The sequence below is a fragment of the Galeopterus variegatus genome, unplaced genomic scaffold (genome assembly GCF_000696425.1).
Source record: "Galeopterus variegatus unplaced genomic scaffold, G_variegatus-3.0.2 Scaffold4995, whole genome shotgun sequence".
Lineage (NCBI taxonomy): Eukaryota > Metazoa > Chordata > Mammalia > Dermoptera > Cynocephalidae > Galeopterus > Galeopterus variegatus.
In genome coordinates this window covers 22,112-30,758 of record NW_007731106.1, presented here as the reverse complement: position 1 = coordinate 30,758, position 8,647 = coordinate 22,112, and positions in this window count along the sequence as shown.

Here is an 8,647-nt window from a genome sequence, read left to right as displayed (position 1 = left end):
GGGGGGGGGGGGGGGGGGGGGGGCAAGGCTGGATTGGTTGTTAATGGCCGTGTCCATGCTGTGTTTGCATAGTTGATTTTTCTACCATGTGCATGGTTTAATAGCTGCACTGTCATGCCTGGTTAGGGGAGCCAGCCCTGTGGAGGTGTCTGGGGACAGGTACACTACAGTGGGGAGTGGAAGGCAGTCATCCTTGACATTTGGTGCTTGGCTCCTCAAAAGGTTTCTACCAGAGCTAGAGCTTATACCCACTAGGACCTTGTTACATTATATCATAACTATTATTATCACGATGATTACATGTGTATAAGGCAAGGTTCCTGAAGTCAAGAGTGTTCTTGTCACTTCTGGAGTAGATACCTGAAAACACAATCAGCGAATGGATGGAAGACTGTGTGCATAGATAATGCCTTGAAAAGTGACTGCTACCGCATTTTTAATTTACTGTAGAGCAGGCTTCCCTGTGGCTCCTGCCCCCATTGAATCAACAGCATTTATTACTTCTGGGAGAGGACAGATATCACACACAACGGTGACAGAAAAGACTGGTCAACATTTACTTTCAACCACACTTTTCAGAGGTCATAATGTTGAAACCCTGGTTTTCACATGTCCCAAGCCAGATTTGGAGATCTGAGAAGAGAGCTTTACTCTGAACCACAGCACATGACAGATGCAGGATATAAGGGGACTTCCTACCTGACAAGGAGGGTTGTTTGAGAAGTCACATGAAGAGAGAGAGAGAACTGCAGACACGGTTGTCCTGGGGGGTGATGGAGACATCTAGACCAGTTTTGGGGAATCTGAGAACACTGGGGCTGGTACAAGAAGCTCCTCTGGGTTCCGCATGACCCACATCCAGAGTAGCAAAAGGACAGTTATTGGGAGCAGAGGTCCTGGAAAAGAATAAACTGTTTACATCCACTTGTAGAACTGTCTGTGTCTTCTAAGTTCCTTACATAGGGCATCTCAAAGGGCATACTTGCACCCAAAAGGCAGCACTGGGCACAGCGAGCATGGGAAGGCAGACAGGACCTCACATACGAGCACCCTGCATGCCTTATGAAACTGATTTTTAAAGGTAGGTGTATTCATTTCCTAGGGCTGCCATGCAAATTATCACACACTGGGTGGCTTAAAACAACAGAAATTTGTTCTCTCACAGTTTAGGAAGTCAGAAGTCCAAAATCAAGGTGTTGGCAGGTTTGGTTCCTTCTGGAGTCTCTGAGAGAGAACCTGTTCCGTGCCTCTCTCCCAGCTTCTGGCGGTTGCTGGCGTTCCTTGGCCTGAGGTGCATCATTCTGATCTCTGCCTTCCTCTTCATCATCATGGGGCTCTCTTTTTATTGTCTCTCAAATCTCCCTCTCCTTGATTTTGTCTTGAGATTCTTAGCTAATTACATCCGCAAAGACCCTATTCCTAAAAAATGTTACAATCTGAGATTTCAGGAACACAAGAATTTGGGAGAACACTATTCAATCCATACAGTAGAATTAAAGTTCAACGTTGATTGTTGGGAAAAAATAAAGGCTCAGTAGCAGAGAGGATAGCTAGTTTAATAAAGTAAAAGAAAAAAAATCCCCTCTTTAATTGGGCTGGAAATATTCTTGCAATCATGTTCTATATTATTAGCTTTCTAGTCAAAACTGTACTGTTCATTTTAAGTATATTTATAGGCATTACATCATTTGTAGTTTTTAGGTCTAATGACATCATTGTAGAGGGATCATAGAACTTGCAAGGGTAAAATGTACGTGTGAATCATGTGAATAAAATGCACATTATAGATTCAAAAGGGAATTTGCCTTTTATTCATTGTCTCTTCTTAAAAGCAGTGGGTATGGAATTAGTTGAAAATTGACAGATGTGCTCAGGAAGGGAGGTCAGTGCAGATGCCTCCACACTCCAAGTGCCCCTCCTGTGGCCCTTGCTCAGCTCTCCTCCCCGCTTTCCTCTGTGAGCCTGTGCACTCCATGTGTTCAGAGTCATGGCCTTTAGTGGTACCACCAATAGATTGCTCCAGGTGTCACTGAGGAGTGGGAGGTGATCCCTAAATGTGATCTTCTCTAAGCTGTCACTCAGGGTCCTGCTGTTTGAGGCTGCTGAAGCACTCCCACCTCAAGAGGCCCCTCAGGAGGTCAGGCCTGGGTGGAGGGGTGCATCTGGCAGGAGGAAGGAGGCAGGTGCTCATAGGCAGGCCCTGATACCCCCAGGCCATGGTTTAGTTTGGGGAACGGAAGGCTTCACACAAGAAGCCTCAGGTCAACCTGTTTCTCTATCTTTGATGTGGTTAGAACTTGGCTTCCGTATCCTAATGTATTAGTCTAAATCACAGTTCCAAGTTAGCGATGGTGATATAGGTGTATATAGGCTGATATTCACTGACTCCTGTCCCCCAGCCCTTGTAACTTCAGGTCTCTAAAACAGAGACAGAGACTAAGGAGGAAATTAAAACGTTTAGAAAGGGGACAGGGGCCTAACTAGGGCAAGTGAGATGGTGGAGATGCTGAATGAGGGCTCTATAACAGGAATGTTTTAGAAAGTTGAATATGTAGACCACAATTCTATACAAATTGAGTCCCAAGAATAAACTCCAGTACCTCGTAAGTCCCCAAGTTTGGCACGTAAACTAAATTGTGATAGGAATTATTGACTTCGTCAAAGATAATCATGTCCAATGCTTGTATACATGAGTGCGAATGTGTAAAACCTAATGAATATATTGTTACAGATGTATACATAGGCAAGACAGAAATGGCATTAGGCCTTCTTAAGGATAGCTTTTGAAATGAACAGTTCAATATTACTTTTTTTATTATACATTTATATGGCAACTTTACTCTGAGAAATTCAAATATGAATGAAATGAATGAAAAATATATGACTCAAATTTGACTTTCAAATTAAGAGATAATAAGACAAGACACAAACTTTAGAATTAAAAGGGCATCTATAAATCTTACTATACAGGCACCTTGTTTTTCAGCCAAGAAACCTGAGGTCGAATAAAAAGTATTAGGGGGGGCCGGCCTGGTGGCGCACTGCTACAGTGCGCCGCTTGGGAAGCGCGGCGGCACTCCTGCCAAGGGTTCGGATCCCACATACAGACCGGCCGCTCACTGGCTGAGCGAGGAGCGGGAGCAACACCGAGGGTTGCGATCCCGTAGCCGGTCCCGGTCCGGTATGGGGGCAACACTGAGGGTTGCGATCCGTTGCCGGTCACGAAAAAAGACAAAAAAAAAAAGTATTAGGGAACATATAAGTTGCATTAGCATGTAATGATATTCCATCTAACTGGCTATTAGGGACAGTAGGACTCACTTTAATTCAGTCACGAACTGAACCAAGATTCATGGTTTTTACTCTAACTCAATCATTACCCAACATGGCTCTTCAGAGTCAAACTGTAACAATGAATTTCATTTTCAAATCAACATAAATTTATAAATAAAAAGAAATTTAGAATTACCCAGATTGACTCCAAATTAAGGCTCTATATTTTACTAGAAGAACTAGTGAAATGATCATATTAATTAAAGTTAAATAAAGAAATCCCTCTGTTTTTGAATGCCCTCTCATTTTATGATTGCACAAGGCTGTCACTCTTGGCTGCACATCGTGATCACTTGGGGAGCTGGGCTCCAGGGCCTGCCTCACATGCTCTGCTGTGATCGGCCTGGAGGGGCTGAGCACCGTCATGAGTTGCAAAGTGCCGCAGATGATTTGAAGGAGCTGCCTGGGTTGAGAACCACCGATCCAGTGATCCTCCTTTTCCTACTGAGTCTTCTGAAGTGTAGCGATTAGGTTCAGTACAAAACTAAGAGTTAACAGAGTGGGCACAGCTGGGGAGCATGAACTATCTACCTTAAGGTGTATCATCAGTATAGACATTCGGTTTACTTTATATACATTTAAACCACTAAAACACACACACACAACAACAAATCCCAGGTCCTCGCCAATATTACCGAGGATCACTAGCCCTTCCTCTAGGCCCTGATGCTGTTTTTCACCCCCGAATAAATCTGAGTGCTGTAACTTCTACCTCTAGGGCACCTTCTCCTCTATTTCCTACTTTGGAAAAGGACACTACCCTGAAACTTCAGAAACCTGTCCTGGGCAGAGTACCAGGCACTGGGGATTCGGTGGCTGGCACTGCCCACAAGGTGTGGACTTTGAGGTCACACCATCGCCAAGTCAGGAGCCAACAGGGCTGGCATGCTGATGGTCAGGTGGATGAAGACCATGTGGGTGGCCTGTTATCCCATCTTCCAACCTAGGCTTCTCCTGCAACCAATGGGATCTCTCCAGAAAATAACTTTGATCATCTTGTTACCACTGAATACTAACCAGTTTTTTCATCATTGATAGAAAAATGTGCAACCTGAACTCATTGTGATGTACAGCACCAAACACTCAGGCCATCCCCCCCCCCCAACATTTCTGCAGGCGGCACCACCAGCTTACAACCTCCCCACCTGCCCCCAGGGGTTTCCTGCAGAGTCCTCACACGCAGCCTTCTGGGGGACTCTCTGTGGAAGCCTTCCCTCACACCATGTGGAATTTAGGCTTTCTGTCCCGATATTAGCCCCAGTTTATTGAATATGAACTTATGGTTTCTATTGTGGTTAACATTCTTTCTGTTACTTTCAGTTGTCTTTTAAAGAAAAGAGGATGTTAGAAATACCTTATTCCCACTATATAAACTTGAAGTCTCTCTCAATAAATGTTTGTGGTTTAGTATTTGTAGCACTTGAGGCTTAAAGAGATTCTCTTTCATCTGCTGTCTTGCCACCTTCCCACATCAGGTATCAGCTCATGTTAGTGAACTTTGCCATATTGGCTTTATATATCCATCATTTGTCACTCTTCTACTTATTTATTAAACATCCATCTTCCATCTCTCTCTTTCCTACATTCTATTTGTGAATCTATCACCTATCAGTCATTTCTCATCTATCCATCCATCTCGATTTTTTTCTGAACCATTCGAAAATAAGCTGTAAGCCTAATACCCATACTGAGAGAAGTCCCGCTTCCATCTCTACGCCCCATAATCACTAGCCACTGCTAGTGATTTCTGATCTATCTTAGCAATAGTTCACTTTTGCAATAGTAATCAAACATGATTTCTAATGACTTCACTGACTCTTTTCACAGTTTCTCTGTTTGTTGTTATTCTTTCTTGCAGTTGACCTTGGGGGAGAGAATCACTGCATCCCTGAATAAGCTTAAAATACTTTGTAACCTAGGCAATTTTAAAAATAAATAGGAAATGTATGAACAAATGTAATAAATAAAAATAAATACACAACACACCCCTTTAATACATGAAGTTATGAAAAGTGACTTGGTAGTTACAGATGGGTGGGTTGGATACATTTTCATGTTACAACAGTTTCCACAAAGGTACAGACCCCAAAATAAAGCAGGTGGGTTATCAGATTTCTGCTGCATTAATTTTGAATTATATATAATCTTTTACAAAAACAGAGAAAATGAAATCTTAAAGGCTCGAGATAAGTTGAAGCAACATTTTTCTGAGGACTGTGACTGAATGCATGTGTAATACATAATAAAAATTCTGGCTGGTCATTATAAATCTTCAAGGGCAAGAGAAGGAATTCCTACAAAGGAATAAGTAAAAAAGATTGGCTATTTCTCTAGAGTTCCTAGAATGTATGTTTGAAGTGTTAATTAGAGCAGTGATATGTGATTCACATTGGAGCAATAAAGCTAATCACTGAATGGTATTACCAAGCAACCCCAGGAAGATAGGAGGTCCTACAACCAGGTTCAGGGAGCATAATTCTACTATTAAAGACAATCAAAGAATGGGCTCCAAAGAACTTATGTCAAGTCCCTAAAAGAGGAAATAGAGTGAGAGAGGAACTAGCTTGTTCACTTCTATCTCAACTATCTAACGTGCCCTGGGCACTGGGACAAAACAAAAACAAAACCAAACAGAAAGTTAAGAAACTCTCTGCTGCAGGGAGCTTCAATCAAATGTAAACAAAAACTACTATGCAATGGGTAAATTTTCCAAAATTTGTATGCAAAGCATCTCTTTCTGAACACAAAAGGAAGTGCATTGTGTGCACAGTATTATGCTGTTGCTTTTTGTACTTAGTATATTCTAAGAATAACTTCAAACCTGTGTCAGAGTTCTTTTCTATTTTATTTCACAATTTATTTAGCCAGTTTCTTACCATAGTTTATCCAAACCTATTATTGGACTTTGGGGTTATTTTTACATTCCCCCAAAACAATAGCCATAAATAATCATGGAAATATGTTGTTGTATATTTTTCGATGTGAAGCTTGAAGTGAGATTTCTAAAAGTGACACACAGCTGGATAGACAGGTAAATGCATATAAGGAAAGTAGAAAAGGTTAAGTCAGGCTCACTTGCCTCACATCTGTTACAAATGGGCAAGGTTCGGCACATTCACTAGAAACAAGTTATAAAAGTAGTGTAACTGCACACGTGTGCCTATTTACTGATTCAGCATGATTGTCTCTTTCAAATCTGTTAATTTTTGTTTCAAGTACAAAGGAACTTCAACAAGTTTATGGAAGGGTTCATATTATCTTTTAATCTTATTTTTCCAAGGAACTTTTTGAAATACTCTTGAATTTTGTCCTGTATTGTTGGGTGTACATATGTACATAATTGTTATATCTTCTTGACACATTGGCCCTTTAATCATTATAAACTGTCTCTTTTATCTTTAGTAATTGTTTTTTTTATCTTGAAGTCTATTTTGTCTAATGCTAATTTAGCTCTGCTATGGTTGCTATTTGCATTGCATATCTTTTCCATAGTTTTGTTTCCTATATATTAGTATCTTTATTTCTAAAGTGAGTCACCTTAAAAAGGCAGCATAAATTTTTTTTTTTTACCAAATTTGACATCCTCTCTCAACAGAATTGTTTAATCCATTTATATTTAATGTAATTATTGATATGATTAATTTATGTCTGCCAGTTTTCTTTTTCTTTTATATATCCCATTATTACTTGGTTCCTTTTTTCTTCCTTCACTACCCCTTTTTGTCTTATGTAGATATTTTCTAATGTGCTATTATAATTCTCTTTATTTCTGTACTATGTTTTTTGAATTATATTCTTAGTGATTACTTTAAGGTTTACCATATACATACAGAATTTATCAGCATCTACACTAAATTTATACTAATCAAGTATAGTAATTTATAAAAACATTACTTTTTTTTTTTTTGGTGGCTGGCCAGTACAGGAATCAAATACAGATCTTGGTATTATCAGCACCACACTCTAACCAACTGAGCCAATTGGCCAGTCCTATGAAAACATTACTTCTATAAAACTCCATTTACCCCCCCTTATGTGTTATTATTATTATACAAAGTACATTTATGTATGCTACAAACCCAGTAATACATTATTATAATTATTGCGTTATAGAATCTTAGCTCTTTTAAAGAAGCTAAGAGAAGAAAGAAGAGCAGAAATTTATTTATAGAATCTATTTATCTTCTATTTACTATTTTTAGTTTGCTTCATTTTTTTCTTGCGAATTCAAGTTACCTTCTGCTGTTCTTTAGTTACTATCATATAGCTTATTTCCCCACCCTATCTTTGTGTTGTCATTGTAAAATGTATTACATGTATATATAATAAGTCACACAATGCAATTTATAGATAATTGTTTACGCAATTTCTTTTTAAATCAGTTAAGAAAAAGAAATATATAATTATAATGTGTTTTTATTAATACTTACATTAATTACCTTTACCACCACTGTTCTTCATGCGGATTCAAATTATTCTCTGGTGTCACGTTCCTTCAGTCTGAAGAACTTCCTTAGTGTATCTTTTAAGGAAGATCTGCTTGAAATAAATTCCTTCAGTTTTTATATGGAAATGTCTTTATTTCACCTTAATTTTTGAAAGATACCTCCCCCCAACTTTCACCACTTTGAATATTTCATCCTGGTGCCTTCTGTCACCCATGGATTCTCATGACACGTCAAGCATTAATCTTATTGTGGTTCCTTTGTACATGGCACATCAAGTACATGAATCTTTTACATAAGTCTTGTACATAAAGTTATGTACATGAGTCTTGCTGCCTTATTGATTTTTTTTTTTCATCTTTGACTTTTGACATTTTGACTTTGATGTGTCTGGCTAAGGATCTCTCCAGGCTTAAAAATAAAATGTCCTACTTGAAGTTCATTCAGCTTCTTTGATGTGTTGATTAGTGTTTTAAATCAAATTTTGGAAGTGTTTAGGCATTATTCTTTGAATATTTTTTCAGCCCCTTTCTCTTATCTTGTTCTGATTTTCCCATCATGTTTATGTTTGTCACATTTCTCTGAAGTTCTGCTCATTTTTCCTTCTTATTTTTTCTTTGTGTTCTTCAGTCTGCATAATTTCTATTGATCCATCTTCAAGTTTGCTGATTTTTTCTTCTGACAACTAAAATCTATTAAGCCTCTACAGTGATTTTTTAGTATAAATTTATTTTTTAATTTAAAATTATAATTGTATAAAGCAAAATACAAAATTACAATAAGTGGGGACCAGGCTAGGCGCCCACAACAGAGCTGCCTCCATTTTATCGGGTGGGGGTGGAGACGGCCAGCTTAGTGAGGGCAGGCCA